The 15,982-nt window shown below is 50.2% G+C and overlaps 1 pseudogene across 1 annotated transcript in view; it reads left to right on the top strand.

The window, feature by feature from the left end:
- LOC144252981 (endothelin-converting enzyme 1-like) overlaps positions 1-9,398 on the top strand; it is a 51,570-nt pseudogene extending 42,172 nt beyond the window's left edge. Inside the window, exons 15-19 of the transcript XR_013343092.1 lie at positions 3,186-3,296; positions 3,927-3,994; positions 4,692-4,869; positions 6,268-6,363; positions 7,107-9,398. The product of XR_013343092.1 is annotated as an endothelin-converting enzyme 1-like (transcript). The remainder of the gene's footprint in view (positions 1-3,185; positions 3,297-3,926; positions 3,995-4,691; positions 4,870-6,267; positions 6,364-7,106) is intronic.
- Positions 9,399-15,982: the final 6,584 nt, after the last annotated feature.

Genomic DNA, 15,982 nt, shown 5'->3' with positions numbered 1-15,982 from the left:
TTGGTTCCCCACCATGGGGATGCACCCGCTGAGCTTGCCTTCCCCACCCACTGTCAGGTGCCAGGTGTGACTGTCACAGAGGCCCTCTTTTCAAATTAAGAAACCAAAAGCCGCTGGGTGCGGTGGCACATGTCTGTCATCCCAGCAGCTCAAGAGGCTGAGGCAAGGGGATCGCAAGTTCAAAGCCAGCCTCAGCAACGGCGAGGCGCTAAGCAACTCAGTGAGACCCTGTCTCTAAATAAAATACAAAAGAGGACTGGGGGTGTGGCCCAGTGGTCGAGTGCCCCTGAGTTCAATCCCCAGAACCCTCTGCAAAAAAAGCCAAAGTAGAGCCCATCCTGGCCCCAGTCTGTATGCCGCAGTGCCCAGCCTGTTGGCAGAGTGAACCTGGCCTCTGAGGCCGAGAGGGCCTGGCACCACATCCCAGCTTCATGGCCTCCGCAGTCAGAGCCTTCATTTCATTATCTTCCAAGTAGAAGGGAAGGGAACTGGTTCTGGGGTCACTGAAGCAAGCCAGTGTGGGAGCTGGGGAGAGCCAGGCCCTGAGAGGAGGCCCTCCCTCCGCATGGGTGAGTGTCCCATAACCCCTCACAAACAGGAGCGGTGGTTTCTCCCACTGTCCCCCTGAGGGCTGGGGAAGGTTCTAGATGGGCGCTGATAACCAAGCACATGAACACACTGCAAATCCCACTGTGCATCCGTGTCCCTTAGGGAGCAGTTTCAAAAATAGTCTCCTAGGATGAGGGTGTAGCTCGGTGGTAGAGTACAGCCTAGTACTTGAGACCCTGGGTTCCCTCCCCAGCACTGCCAAAAATGTGGGTGTGGGTGTGGGGCTTGCCTCCTGATTTTTTTTTTTTTGATGTTGTGGTGGTGTTTGGTTGTGGGGGCTTTTGCAGCGGGGGTAGGGAGTTCCTGGGGATTGAACCCAGGAGTGCTTTATCACTGGGCTAAATTCCCAGCCCTTTTTAATGTTTTATCTTGAGATAGGGTTTGACTAAGTTGCTGAGAGCCTCACTGGGTTGCTGAAGCTGGCCTTGAACATGTGATCCTCCTGCCTCTACCTCCCAAATTGCTGGGATTACAGTTGGGCACCACTGCACCTGGCCATAGCCTGACTTCTACCCCAGATCTTAAGTCAGAATAATCTGGAGAAAGACCCTTCTTTTTAAAATGGTCTCCCCAGGAAAGTTAGATGTAGTCAGCCCGGTACTAGTCCCTCCACTCCTGAAACAGGATACATCTTACCAGAAGTCAGAGCGAGTCCTCTTTGCCTCTGGCGCCCTCTTGTGGACAATGGAGGTTCAAACATCCTTTTCCTCCAAGTTTTCCATTGTCAACCAGGGTCCCCCTAACAAACAAGAAGGTAGGTGGACCTTCACCTTCAGAATATGGCACAGACACTACTGCCAATTTACCTGGCTTTTTAAATTTTAGATTAAAAGTTTCACTTAAACTTGTCTTCTAGCCAGACACAGCAGTATTCATCTACAACCCAAGCTACGCAGGTGGCTGAGGCAGAAGGAGCCAAAGTTCAAGGCCAGCCTAGGCAATTTAGCAAAGTAAAAAATAAGGGCAAGGGATGAAGCCCAGTGATAGAGCACCCCAGGGTTCAGTCCCCAAGGAAGGAAAGATTAATGCAGTGTGGAAAATCTGAACCAGTCGTGGTGGTGCACACCTGTAATCCCAGTGGCTCAGGAGGCAAGGGCAGAAGTTCAAAGCCAGCCTCAGCAAAAGTGAGGTACTAAGCAACTCAGTGAGACCCTGTCTCTAAATACAATACAATATAGGGCTGGGCTGGAGCTCAGTGGTCATGTGCCCCTGAGTTCAATCCCCATTAGCCTCCTTGCCCCCCCCCAAAAAAATACAATATGAAAAATCTGAAAACTTATTCATGAACTTTTCATACCCTATACACTAAAATCATTGATCTGTCTTGCACTTCTTGGATTTTTTACATAATCATGGCCTCATGCATTGGTCCTTTGGAAAATAGCGTTTTGCCAGGCATGGTAGCACACGCCTGCAATCACAGCAGCTGAGGAGACTGAGTCAGGGGGATCATGAGTTCAAAGCCAGCCTCAGCAACTTAGCAAGGCCCTAAGCAACTCAGCAAGACCCTGTCTCTAAATACTATATTAAAAAGAGCTGAGGATGTGGCTCAGTGGTTACACACCCTGGGTTCAGTCCCCAGTACGAAAAAAAAAAAAAAAAACAGAAAAGAAAAAAAAATCGTGGTTCCACTAAGATTTACAGATTTTCCACTCTCATATACTGCAGCCAAAAAAAATTTTTTTTCACATTAGTTAACATCATAGTTGACCTCCTGAGAAAAGTCTTAAAGTACTATCAAATTCATGATGGTCAATACAAGTTTTCCAAAATTTTAATTTTTCTTTAAAACTTTAGTTTTTTTTGAAACCTCAGATTTTTATCATTGGTAATAAATGACAAAATGTGAATTATTTCCCCTGAGGTGCTAAGCTTCCCTTTTTCATTTTCAAGAACATGTCCACCTAGTTGCCCAAGTCCAAAATTCCATGGCTGGTCAGTCAACCTAAGAGGATGAGAGAGGCCTGAAGCACCACGTGGGTATTCCCCATTGGTCACACGGGATATTAAAGACTGGTCCTTGGGGGCCGAGATTTAATGGAATTAATAATTAGGCTACTTTTTCCTGGGTGTTGTCAACGAAAATGACTGGCTGGTTTGTTTTGGTTGGAGCACCTTCTGGGGAAGGAGAGGTGGCCGCCAGGACTTGCCTGGCTCCCTGCCCAGGCGGCAGCAGTGTCGTCCACGGTTGCTTTTGTACCACGATGCACATCTCAACACGTGGCAGAGGCAGAGTGTCTCAATGTTATAATGAAGATAGTTTTGACGTCATAAACCAGAGGATCTTGGGGACTGTCCACAGACCACACCTTAGAACAGTTTCTAGACACATTTCAAGCCTCAAAAATAACCTCAGTTCAATATCTGATGGTCCCTCTTGCTGTCTGTGAGTGCCTCGGTGTGGCACCCTCTGAGGTGACATCTCTGATGTATAGACATTCAGGTGTTTTCTAGCTTCCCCCTCAGAAACAGTGCTGCCCGATGTCCTGGTCCTGACTTGGGCCCGGGGTCAAGGAGAACCCACTGGAGTTCCGCTCCGCCCACCGCCTGGGCTCTCTCGCACCTGTTGCTTGCAGGTGGAGCATGACCCCGCCCATGGTGAACGCCTACTACTCGCCCACCAAGAACGAGATCGTGTTTCTGGCTGGGATCCTGCAGGCACCCTTCTACACCCGCTCCTCGCCCAAGTAGGCCATCTCTGGTGCTGGTGCCCCGATGGGTCCCCCGCCCCTCAGCCAGCCCTGTGTCTGCAGCTGACCCTGACAGCCATCTCACTGAACCATCTGTTCCCTGGTGGCCCAGGTGGCCTAGGATTGCAGCGTCGTGGGTGCAGAGCGCAGCAGCCCCCGTCCCCTGCCTTCCCTCCAGGGGTCTCTGGGGCCGAAAGCTCCTGCAACCGGGGAACATGGCACAGTTGTGCAGTCAAGAGCCCCATGTGGGAAATACTGCTGTGCCGGTGGCTTAGAGCAGTCACAGCCAGGGAGTTGGTGGGTGAGGGCAGTGTACTAGAAGCTGGACTCCTGGGATGACCGTGTGGAGCTTGGGAAGAGGTGCTGGCCCATTCCCAGGCTCCGTTTGCTTTAAAGCTTAACTGCTAGTCTGTGGGAGGGGACAGTGATCCTCTAGAGTGTCCAGCACGAGCATGTCACCCACAGGGCACAGCTGGCTCCCTTAGACTGCCCAGCCTCCCACTGTCTCTAGGGCTGTGTCCCACAGAGCCCCGAGAGACTCTGCTAAATCTCAGGCCCAAGAAGTGAGGGCCACATGACAGGGTAGGAGCCAGAGGCCTTGCTCTCACTTTGCGTTTCTCCCTCCAGGGCCTTAAACTTTGGTGGCATTGGTGTCGTCGTGGGCCATGAGCTGACTCACGCTTTTGATGATCAAGGTACAGGTTCCTTGGGGTCCCTCCAGACAGAGCCCATCAGCTTCTTAACCCCCGCTGCCTCTGCTCCCTGGGACTTAGCTTTGGAGAGAAGGACCAGAGTCTAAACCCTGGCTCAGCTACTTGCCAAATGCTCACAACTCGGCAAGTTACATCATTCCCCAAGCCTCCTTATCTGCAAAATGGGTGCAACAGATCCAGGTGGGGGTGGAGAGGATCATGTGAAGACTATAGCTAGCACCTTCTAGAGGGTGCTGGGTGCTCGGTGCTCAGTGGGAATCAGAGACGTGGAAGTCACACCCTCCTCAGCAGCTAATGTCCAGGGTCTTCCTCAACTGCCCCCTGCTTGGGGACAAGAAGGAAGTGGAAGAGACCCTGGAGACCAGGCCTGTCATGTGCTCCTGATTCTGTCAACTCCACTGGCCCCTTGCTGGCCTCCATTCCTTGGGATCCGAGGCCCTTGGCCAGTGGAGATCCACCCCACACCTCGAGCCTTTGTACAGCCGCTCGGCCGCCTGCCTGGCCACTTTCCCCCACCCTCTCCCACTCGGTCTGGCCCGTCCTCTGGCCCTCTGATGGGCATCCTGTCCCTGTGCAGGCTGGAGGGTGGGGGTCAGACAGAGGAACCCACTTGTCACTGGGAGAGAAGAGCGATAGCAGGGACAGGTCCCACGGTGCCACTCCTGCGCTCCGACCACAGGGCGGGAGTATGACAAGGACAGGAACCTCCAGCCCTGGTGGAAGAACTCCTCAAGCAGCAGAGGGAGTCCATGGTGGAGCAGTATAGCAGCTACAGCGTGAATGGGGAGCCCGTGAACGGCCGCCACACCCTTGGGGAGAACATCGCAGACAATGGGGGCCTCAAGGCGGCCTATCGGGTGGGTCTGCTCCCCCTGTGCACCTGTCCAGGTCCACATCTGTCCAGATGCCTCATCAGTAGGTCAGCGTAGAGACGCCTGGCAAACTGCAGGAGTGCTGTGCCTCAGTTTCCTCATCTGTCGGTGGGGGTGGGGAGGACATGAGCACTGACTGTGGATGCAGAGCCTGAGCCGGGTGCCCAAGGCCCTGTGCTCAGAGACCACCTGCCTGAGAGACCCGGGAGAGAGCCAGGGTGGGGTCCACCTGCAGAGCCGGCCCCTTCTTACCTTTGAGGGGGAACCCACTGCCAGGTAGGGCAGCAGGGCCCAGGAGGACACTGAGCACAGAGCCAGTTCTGGGTTCTGATCCTAGTCTAGAGTAAGTGGCTACCATCTGAGCTCATTGGCTTGGCTCTGAGCCCCTGACCTACACCCTCAGGTGGCCAGAGGTGAAAGCAAGTGACTCAGACACAGGTCCCGGCCCGAGAGGCAGCCTGGCAACTCACCAAGGAAAAAGGGCCAGGGGCAGGGGGTGGTGGAAGGAGTGGGAAGCAAGGGCCTCTGTCACTGAGAAAGGAGCTTGTTTCTATTCTGGTGACAGTGGGAGCCACTACAGGGTCAAACAGGAGACATTATCTAAATCCTTCTTTAAGGCAGGTCTGCAAGCCCACAGCCCGTGGGCAAATCCAGCCCCAGCCTGTCCCTGTAGGTTTGGGGGACCTGGCCACACTGTGTCCACAGGTTGCCTGTGGCTACTTTTGCACTCTGAATACAGAGGAGGATAGTTCAACAGGGACCGGTAGCCCCAAAGCTGGAACATCTACTCTGGCCCTCACAGAGGAGGTCTGCCAACACCCGCCCTAGACAGTTTGCCACATGAGGAGGGGACCAGGCTTGTGTCCTCCGTTCCTCTGAGTCAGGGCGACCCGTTGGAAGCTGTTGTGTGGTTACCCAGGCAAGAGGCCGTGTGGAACAGGGGGAAGGGTGAGGAGGGTCAGATTTGGGGTGTTTGGCTTGGCTGGAAGAGTTGGGGGGCACTCTGGGATTTGAGACTGAGTAACTAGGAAGGTGGTGGTGCCATCGTATGGTGGCAGGTTTGGTGAGGGTACGTGTGTGTGTGACTTATTCCTCTGTGCCATGCTGAGTTGGATGTGACCTTGGGTGTCCTGCTAAGGCAGTTGAATATCCAGATCAGGGAAGAGGCTGGCGCCAAAGTGCACATTGGAGAGCCATTGGCATTGTATGGCGTTTTAGGCCTTGGGGTTGATTGCACTCCCCTTTAGGGAGGGAGCAGAGAAAGAAGAGGGATCCTCCAGGCTGAGCCGAGGCCCAGACCCCAGAAACCAGCCCCGGCCTGCACACTAGCCCCTCGCCCCTATGTCTTGGCTGCCCTCAACCTCTGGCCTTCTCTCCTCCCAGGCTTACCAGAACTGGGTAAAGAAGAATGGGGAGGAGCAGACCTTGCCCACGCTGGGTCTCACCAATGACCAGCTCTTCTTCCTGGGGTTTGCACAGGTGAGTTCTTTAGGGGAACAGGTACAGGTCCCCTCCGATCACCAGCTCCCTAACTCATCAGACCATCTTCAGGTCATTACCCTGTGAGGAGGTGAGCTTCCTGTCATTAGAGAGATTCAAGAAAGGGCCAAGAAAGAATACTAGTATCCTGTTTGTGGTGGAGTAGGCCCCTCCTGGTTCTGGGGTTCTAGAAACTTCTTAACATAGCCAGACATGGTAATGCACGCCTGTAATCCCAGCTCCTTGGGAAGCTGAGACAGGAGGATCACAAGTTCGAGGTCAGCCTCAGCAACTTAGCAAGACCCTGTCTCAAAATAGAAAATGAAAAGGGTTGGGATGTAGCTCAGTGAGAGAGCAGCCCTGGGTTCAGTCCCCAGAACCGGGGGAGAAAGAAATCAAGACCCACCAGGTCGGCACTTGAGTTGGCCTTCAGTTGATTCCCAGAGCTGCTTCACGAGAGAGTGTCCTGCCCAGTAAAGATGAGATCTGGACTAAATCCAAGATTTGTAAAGTAGAGTTTGGGCAGAATCCCAGCCTGGTACGTTGGCATCAGACAGAGACCCGGCTCTGGCTGAAGAGACACAGCTCGGTGACACCTGCGTCAGAGAGGGGCACAGGCGCACACCAGCCTCCCCTCCGACCCACCCACGGGCCTTCCTGACTCCTTGGGGTGTGAGCACCAGGCGAGGGCTCATTCCACCCCTGCACAGTGACCCCAGCTTCTCCCCCTTGTTCCCTCAAAGGTCTGGTACTCTGTCCGTATGCCCGAGAGCTCCCACGAAGGCATCATCACCGACCCCCACAGCCCCTCCCGCTTCAGGGTCATCGGCTCCCTCTCCAATTCCAAAGAGTTCTCAGAACACTTCCACTGCCCCCTTGGGTCACCCATGAACCCTTGTCACAAATGTGAAGTCTGGTAAAGGGCAGAGCACAGAGAGCCAAGACGGAGGAGAGGAAGGGGCTAAGGATGAGCCCCGAGGGGAGGCTGCCGAGTCTGCCCCTCCTTCCAGCCCTTGGCCGCCCAGGGCCCCTTCCCCGAACTGGAGGGTTTGCAGCCAGCACTGGGCCAGGTGGGGTCCTCCACATACCCGAGTTGCTCCCCGGCGTCCCAGCGTGCACCAGCTCCAGCGGGCATTCGGGTATCAGGCTGGTGGCTCACCAGGCCTGGGCCCCACAGCGACAAGGGCCGGGGGACACAGCCCCCTTGCCCACATCCAGCACCACATAGACCACAATTACCACTGTGTCAAATGCTTTAAGATATGTTTTTTGGGGAAACTATTTTTTAAACATTGTGGAATACACTGGAAATCTTCAGGGAAAAATGCATTTAAAACACTTTTTTTGGGGGGGAAGGATTGTTATATTTATTATGTTTTCTTTTTTTTCCTAAATAACCTGTGGATAAGGAAGCCCCACTGATTTACCCCCTCACTGCAAGGCTGGGCTGAGGCAGGGACACACACACACACCTGCCCCAGGCCACTAAGCAAATCCTCTGACTGTGGTGACTACTGCATGGCCACCCACAGACAGAAAATGTGGGAGCCAGGCAGAGGCCCAGTTCATGGCCAGCTGCTCTCAGCTTGCTGCCCCTGTCCCCAGAGTTCAACCATGGAAACCCCAGCAAGGAAGATCTCATCCCCACAGTCACAGCAGGGGACTGATGGCTATGGCAGATGAAGCCAGGTCAGGGTCCCCAGCATAGTCTGAGGACACCCAAGCGCCCTGGATCTGGAGCACAGGGCCCTCCAGCACCAGATGCATGCAGCTGCCCTTAGACCTTCTCTTTTGGCCCTTCCTCTTCGGGTCACCCCGCGGGACCTGTTGCTTCTCTGTAGCAACCCCCCACCCCAGCCATTCTTGGTTCTGCCTTGCAGGATCCCTCTCCCCCAAGGGAAGGAGGAAAGAGACTGCCATTCTTGTCTGCAGAAGGGTCCAGATCCTCCCCTGAGCTCCATCCTCATCCCCCAGCCTGGTCAGCTTCCAGACCAGTTCTCTAGTGCCTTATCTGAGGCTGCGGCCTGGGCCGTGCTGAGGAGATGACCCCTGCCCCAGCGGCCCCTGGCCTCCTCAGTGGAGCCCCCAAGTGTCCTGATTGGAACCCAAGGCCATACTCCCACTCCTGATGCTCACAGGGCCACCCCTCAGCCCCCAGGAGCTCTGGCCTGCAGGGCTGTGGCTCTGGGTAGTAGAAGGTAGATGCCACTGCCCTCACCCTGGGCTCCAGCCATCAAGGCCTCCTGGTTTAGATCAGGACGGCCCCTGCAGCTGGACAGGCTCCCCTCCTTAGGCTAAGGGAAGGGTTCCTCAGCGCAGTCTGGCCCGTGGAGTCAAGAGACCAAGAAGGTCACCCCTTCCTAGAGGCCACAGCTCCTGCCAACAGCAGATGCTCAGGCTCCACCAGGTAGGTGGGCCCGACTGCAGCTGCACAGAAGCTCCTGTGAGAGACCAGGCCCTGCCCCATGGCGCGCCCCTTACCGAGGAAGCCTTGTCCAAGAGGCACAGACAGCTCAGGTCAGCAGGAGGCTTGTGAGTGGGCTCCAGGCGAGGCCCCTCTTCCTCACAAGTTCAAGGCCTGGGAGCTCTTTGGGAGAAAGAGAAGAAGGAACCAGGGAAGGATCTAGAGCCAGCCACCTGGGAGGTGGGCCTTTTCCTTCGCTGCCCCACCCTCCTGCCTTCCCCAGGGAAGGGTGGTCCAGGAAACTGTCAGCACTACCAGACAGACACAAGTGTCTTGGGCTGGAGTCTAGCCAGAGGGAATGGAGATGGCACTCCCCGTCAGGATGTGCAGGGGCAGGGGGAGAAGTCCAGGCCCACGCAGAGGCAGCGTCCCCACTCCCATTGCCCCTCCACAGTGTCAAGGCCAAGGGGAGATGGGCAGCTGCACTCCCAAGACCAGGGGAGCCTCGGGCTTGCTTCTCTGTGGGCACATGGGTGTGGGGTTTGGAGGTGGGAATCTATTTTTTGTATTATGTTTCGTGCTACTGTAGTTTTGTGTGGCACTATTGTAATTAAAATAAAGTACTTGTATCGAGAGCCACTTGTGTGTGAGTGTCCTTCCAGGGTGCTGTGCATCCTTTGGAACCACAAGAAAGCCCCGGCCCACCCTAGCCTCACTAGGAAGAGGCTTTGGACCCTGAGGAACAGCTGGAGCTTCTTCCTGCCTGCACCCACCTAGCCGGCACCCCCCCAGCCAGCCGGGCTTCATGGGCAGGCTTGTGTGCACCCCCTACCCGTGAGAATGATGCATCTCATGGCCTGGGCCCAAGGGGCTCCCTGGTCAATGTCATCTTTCCATTATCTCAGAGCAAAAGAGTTTCTGGATCTCAGATGCTTGGGCAGGGCAGGCAGGAAATTCAAAGAGGTCCAAAAAACAGCCTCCCCTGGCTTTTACATGTGTTCTTCCTGCTGCCTGGAATGTTCTGACTTCCCCACCTGGTGAACTCCTACCATCCTTCAGTGCCCCACTCACCATCACCTCCTCTAGGAAGCTTCAGGTCTGCATGGGGGGGCTCACACAGGCTTTCCTCTCCTTCCAGAGGGTATTAGTTTACTAGGACTGTTGTAACTGGGTACCACAAACACAGTGGCCTACACGACAGATTGAGGTGTTGGCCTCCCAAGTCTCTGGGGTTACGGGTGTGGGTCACCAAGCCCGGCCTGACTCTACCTGTCTTTAAAAGGAGTAGGTCGTTTCTCTGGCTATAAGACCTACAATGTACTCTCTTCTTCTGTCTTGGTAACCATCAGGCATGGGCGACTGAGGATGCCAGAGAGAGTGATATGCTTTGAGCTCAGATTGTCCCCATGAGGTGTGAAGGGGCCTGCGAGGCCAATAGGCCCCAGTGTCTCTCTTTGGGGCAGCTGGGAGAGCCCCCTCCCCTCCACCTCTTGTCCTCAGGAGAGCAGCCTGTTAAAAGAGTAGGTCCCTCTCTGTCACTGGCTCCTACCTCTTGTGTTTGACCCTGTTGTGTCCTGTTTGTTTTGTCTGGGGCAGTGCTGGGGTTAACCAGGCCTCAGGCTGCAAGCGCCCCACTGAGCCACACCCCAGGCCTCCAGCTTCTTTCTGGAGCCCAAACAGGCCAAGCCCTTTCCCACTGAGGCTCTGGGTCCCTTTTGTCCTTCAGGCTGGAATGTTCTCTGCACAGAGGGCACACCCCTCCCCAGCAGGATGGATGCGTGAATTCTGTTTAGACCCGCCATGAGTCATGTGCCTATTGGAGTGCAGCCATGTGCAAGAGTTCTCACCCGCCTCCCCTGGAGCTCACAGTCTGTGGGACAGAGAATTTCTCAGCCCTGATGCTCAGAGGAGGTGTCATTCAGGGACACTGGGTTGCAGGGCAGGAAGTGGCTGAGCTGGGTTCTGAACCCAGGCCGCTTGCTTGGAAAACGTGAGAAGCCGCTAGAAACAATGCCCCAGGGATGCCACGTGTGCAGAACACGCATGCGCGTACACACACACACCCACACACACACACACACATATGAAGGCACAGGATGGAGGAGCTGGCTGCTGCCCACCCTTTTCCCAAGAAGGGAGCTTTTAGCCACCCTTCCCCCAGCCCTGGGCCTGCAGATGCCCTCCCTCCAGACAGGCCACCTCCCAGGGACTAAGGACAGGCTCCTTCCTCCCTGGGCTGGGGTCCCAGGGCCCCTTGCCGTCCTCATCTTCCTAGATCCTCGCCCAACCTTGTTCTCCCCCCAAACAGGACTTGAAACCCCAGCCTGGCCCTTCAGACTTCACCCGACACATGTGGAAACACACAGGATGTAACTTGGGAACAGCTGGAAAAAGTAAGCAATCTGTAACAATCGTGTAAGCAGAAGGGCCTGCAGAGGCCTCTGAAAGGGTGAGGGAGCAGGGGGTTAGGACAGACTTTAAACTTGTAAAGAGTTTGGTCCACTGAAGAGCCCAACCAGAACTTGGAAAACCTCAGAAGAGAAAACTGAGAAACTTTACCAAAGACCATCAGAGAATGCCCTTGAGCACCCTGCTGGTGGGCGGAAAAGTCCAATGTAATATTCAATGCCAGCTCTCCCCAAATTAATGTGTGATTTCAGCGTACTCTCAGCCAAAACCCCAAGATCATTTTGCATAGAATTTGACGAGCTGCTTCACATGAAAGGGAAAAAGCACAATCAGGACAATTCTGAAAAAAAAAAAATTGAAACAACGAAGGAGATATATTCCATATGTAAATATTTATAAAGCAATGGTAAATGAGAGCTGCTATAGGTTAGGAACAGGTACCAAACTGGAATAGACCAGAAGCCAGAGACAACCCTGCACATATATAGGAATTAGTGTAAGATAGAGGAAGCACTTCGTGAGTGGAGAAATGAACCATTTAATAAATGAAGTCAAAAACTTCATGTAATCAAAGGTCAGAATCATTATTTCAATTTTTAATATTTTTTAAAGTCATAGTGAAGATAGAAGATTTGAAGTGTAGACAAAAATGAAAGAAACATTTTATCAAAACATCTTTTATAATTGTTGCATGTTTTTATGATGCATGTTGCTTAGGGAAAAGCACCATCTCCCATTGTGCTTTGAATCTTATTTGTTCATTTAACTTTTATTGTTATCATTTGTCCAAATTGCTATAATCTTTATAACTCTCATTTCTAGTCATAGACTGGTATTTCTTTGTGCATATAAGCCATAATTTTAAAATTAGGTGTAATTAATTTTTAATTACACACTCTCCCATTATTCATTATGTTTAATTCAAAGCAAATTTAACTATCAGAATTGCTGTAAGATCCAGATTTGCCTATAGCTCATGTCAGTGCATCTAATAAACCATAGCAATTTTCTCTCTTTCATCCATTCTGTCATTTTTTTGTTAGATGCAATATGGTACCACAAATCAAGCAAATATGTTTTTACAAATTATGTAAGAATTGACAACAGTTATGCATGAGTCATGAATAAATTATTATAATTTTGCATTAGTGCAGGCTTTCCATTGTTGATAACTTTTGATGCAACAGCTGATATATGTAAATATAATGTGTACTACCTTGATCTTTAGCCTTCTTCCATCCATCCAAAACTGCCCCATCTCTGCTTGATCTTTCCTGTGTAGGTTGTGTCAGAGTAGTTCTCAGAGAGCTAATCCTGGGTGGCTACCAGTTGCAAACACTTTTATACATGTCCCAATCCCCCACAAACTCCATCCTAAGCTCTCTGTGGCAGGAATGGCTCTCCTAATCCCTGAACAGTTGACCTTCCCTGTCACCAGTATTCACTGGATTCTATAACACCTGCTTTTGTTTTGTTTGTGATGTTTGAGGATGGAAATATGAGAAAGTTGTTAAAGACATTTACTCTCTCATTTTTCTTCCACCAGTGGGATGGATTAGGACCTCTTCCAGACTATGCAGAACCACCCAAAGGGATCCAGATGCTGTGGCACCCCTCCATAGTCAAACCCTACTTCACACTGCTCTCTGAGTGCTCAAACCCAGACACACTGGAAGGGGTGGCAGATGCCCTGCAGAACTTGGCCACAGGGAGCTGGAAGGCATGGCTAGTTCATTACAATACAAAAGAATCTGGAGTTGCAGCAAGTCTTGAGAAAATAATGCAAGTGTAGTTCCAAGAGGTGCAATTCGAACAAAGAGGTTTAGGGAAAAAAAAATTATATTGAGTTGTTGGGCTTAGAAAGTTGAAAAAAAAACTTAAAAAAGAAATTCTTCTTAAGGTTTCAGAGGTATTTGAAGACCACTGGTGAATAATATGATCATTGAAAAGGCTGTGAAATTCTTGTGATTCTATGGGGAGAGCTGAGCTGCTTGACTTTCAGGGACAATTGTGACATGTGTACGTTTTCAAAGCACCATCATTGGCTGTTAAGGGAGCTAATCTGCAAACACCCATATGAGTATTATAGATGTTGTACTGGATCCCAGCCCCCCAAAAGACCCCTTGCATTTTTAAATCATGAGCTTACAGAGGAGAACCGATTGGTAATTCCGTTTGGCAAAAATATTTTTTAAAATGTATGATTTTGACGAGATTAAGAGGTTCCTTTCTCCAAGTCCTTATAAACTGACACTATTCCTGCTTGATTTTCACAGAAAATTCTCAAGACCCAATTTTTGGTAGGAAAAGATTCACCAGGGGAAAAAAAAATTCTTGACTGTGGTCATCATAGTTACAAGCACCAATTTGCCTTGTTGCATTAAAATATAAAAATGTGTGACCACTCTTAGAGAAATGAAGATAGAATGTATGGGAAAACGCCAAGAGAAAAAACATCAAAAAAAGTTTTGATTTTGCCATCATGTTCCATCCATTTAATATCAAAGTCAGGATTTGGGATGTTCATAAACCACTCTTTTCTTTGACATTCATTCTCTTCAAAGTGATGTTAACATTGACACATAGCTTCAGAATTTTCAGAAGCTCAGAGGCATAGATGTCACTTGTCTTGGCCTCAGATTATCATTTCCTTGTGCTCATATGGTCCAATATCAGCCTTTTTGTCACTTCTCTCTCTCTCTCTCTCTCTCTCTCTCTCTCTCTCTCTCTCTCTCTCTCTCATCCTTGTTTCCATTACCCCAGCCCTAGCTCTTCCTTCCAGCTGTGACATCACAGCTCATGGGCCTGGTCCCTGAGTGTGCCTGGGGAGCTGCTTGCTGCTGTGTGGACAGGCTCACCCTTCCTTGAGAGCCTGAAAAATGAACATGATTGTTCCTTTCCCTCTCTGCCTGTAAAACATCCCTGGTGTTTCTACCTACAGAATTCAGGTCAGGCCAGGCTGTAAGATGTCTCCTACTTTCAACCAGAGATAGGTGCAGACAACTTTCAAAAGCAGAGTCCCACTAGTCAGAAGGCCAGAGTGTGGCCTTATAGGACTAGGAAGGTCATTAATGGAAATCACTTCTTTGAAGTGGCCCTCACATCTCATGTCCCTGTAAGCTTAACATGGTCCAGTAATTTTTTATTCAAACCACAGTTCAAACCCAGGACCTGCCTTTTCAGAGGGTGGTGATCTTGGGCAGATTACACCTCTTGTGGATGTCACGTGTGTCATCTTCAAATAGAGAAGACCATAGCTGCCAAGTACTTTACCATGCAGATGCATCAGATGGGAACAAGATGGCATGGCCCAAGGATTGTCACATTTGTGGCCAAGAGACCCCACCAGTACTCATGCTTTATGGCACTATCTCAACAGGCATGGAAAGGAAGGGGACTGTGAGCTGAGACTAATCTGAGGTACAAAAACCTGGATATCCAGATAGTGACAAATCTAATGTGATATCTAAGCTCTGTATTTAACCAACTATCTTGTTCCCTGAAAAAGATATAGTTCCTTATTATGATAATTTAAAAATTATGAAATATCTTTGGGCACTTGAAGATTTTGAATATAAGATTTTGACTTTTAAACTCAGATTCTTTATGTTCAAAACGTTAAGAGGATCTGGCAGGAATATGTAAAAGACCCAAATCAAACTTCTAGAGTTAAAAATAACATGTCTTAAACTACGGCATTTTGTTGCATTTAAATGGAATACAACAGTTACTAATATGGCATTATGTAAAAATGTGGGTGTGTAACTAATGTCATTCTGTAATGTGTATTTGGGGTAAAAATGGGAGTTCATAACTCACTTGAATCTAATGTATGAAATATGATATGTCAAGAGCATTGTAATGTTTTGAACAACCAATAAAAAAGACAAAAAAAATGTGTGAACTTGAAGACAATAAGGGAGATTATCCAAAAGAAAAGAAGAATGCAGAGTACATCTTGAGAATCGAGTAGTCTTGAGAAATGCAGTGAACCCTCCCACAAGGGAAGGCAGAGAAGAAAAGAATATATTTAAGGAAATAATGGTTGAAATTCTTCCACATTTTAAGAAAACCAGAAATTTACAGATTCAAGTAGCTCAAGGAACCCAAAAAACAAGAAACATGAAGAAACTGTACCAAAGTACATTATAATTCAGTTGCTCAGAACTGGTAATAAAAGGAAAATCTTAGAATCAACAAGAGAAAAAAGATGTGTTGAATACCAAGAGCCACGTTGCATCTGACAGCGAAGGTCAAGAGCAGTGTCATGGATCATTTATCCCTTCATACCACAAGTCCTTGCTAAGCTGCTAAGACTGACTCTAGAAGAGAATCTGGTCTGTGAGCCCCTGAAGGGCCAACACTAACTTCCACTTGTCTCTGTACCCCACTGCTTGGCTGAGCAAAGATGTCCCAATTTTAGATTATATAATGCCAATTATGAAAGGTGTGTAACAATTATTCTCAACATTTAACCCAAGCAGTACCTGTCCACATGTCTTTCTTTTAGATGATATCTATTCATAAGCATCTATCTATCAGTAAGAATATAGTAACATATTAAGGACCAAGCCATCCTCAGATGGTCACATTTAAGACCAATTACTTGGTCTTTTGATTCAGATACAAATACACTTTTTAGTCAGAATAAAGTTGGTAGAGTTGTTTTTGCAGAATCTGGGCTCAGCTGTGCTGGCAAGCTGCAGGTTTAGAAGTGTGGCCCTGCTCTGCAGTTCCTGCAGTGTGGAACTATACCATACTTGTATCTCAGGGGCAACCAGGCCAGCATGAGAACTGCTGACAGGT

The sequence above is a fragment of the Urocitellus parryii genome, unplaced genomic scaffold (genome assembly GCF_045843805.1).
Source record: "Urocitellus parryii isolate mUroPar1 unplaced genomic scaffold, mUroPar1.hap1 Scaffold_79, whole genome shotgun sequence".
In the NCBI taxonomy this organism is placed as follows: domain Eukaryota; kingdom Metazoa; phylum Chordata; class Mammalia; order Rodentia; family Sciuridae; genus Urocitellus; species Urocitellus parryii.
Note: the sequence above shows the minus strand (reverse complement) of the source record. Positions and strands in the feature narration are given on the sequence as shown.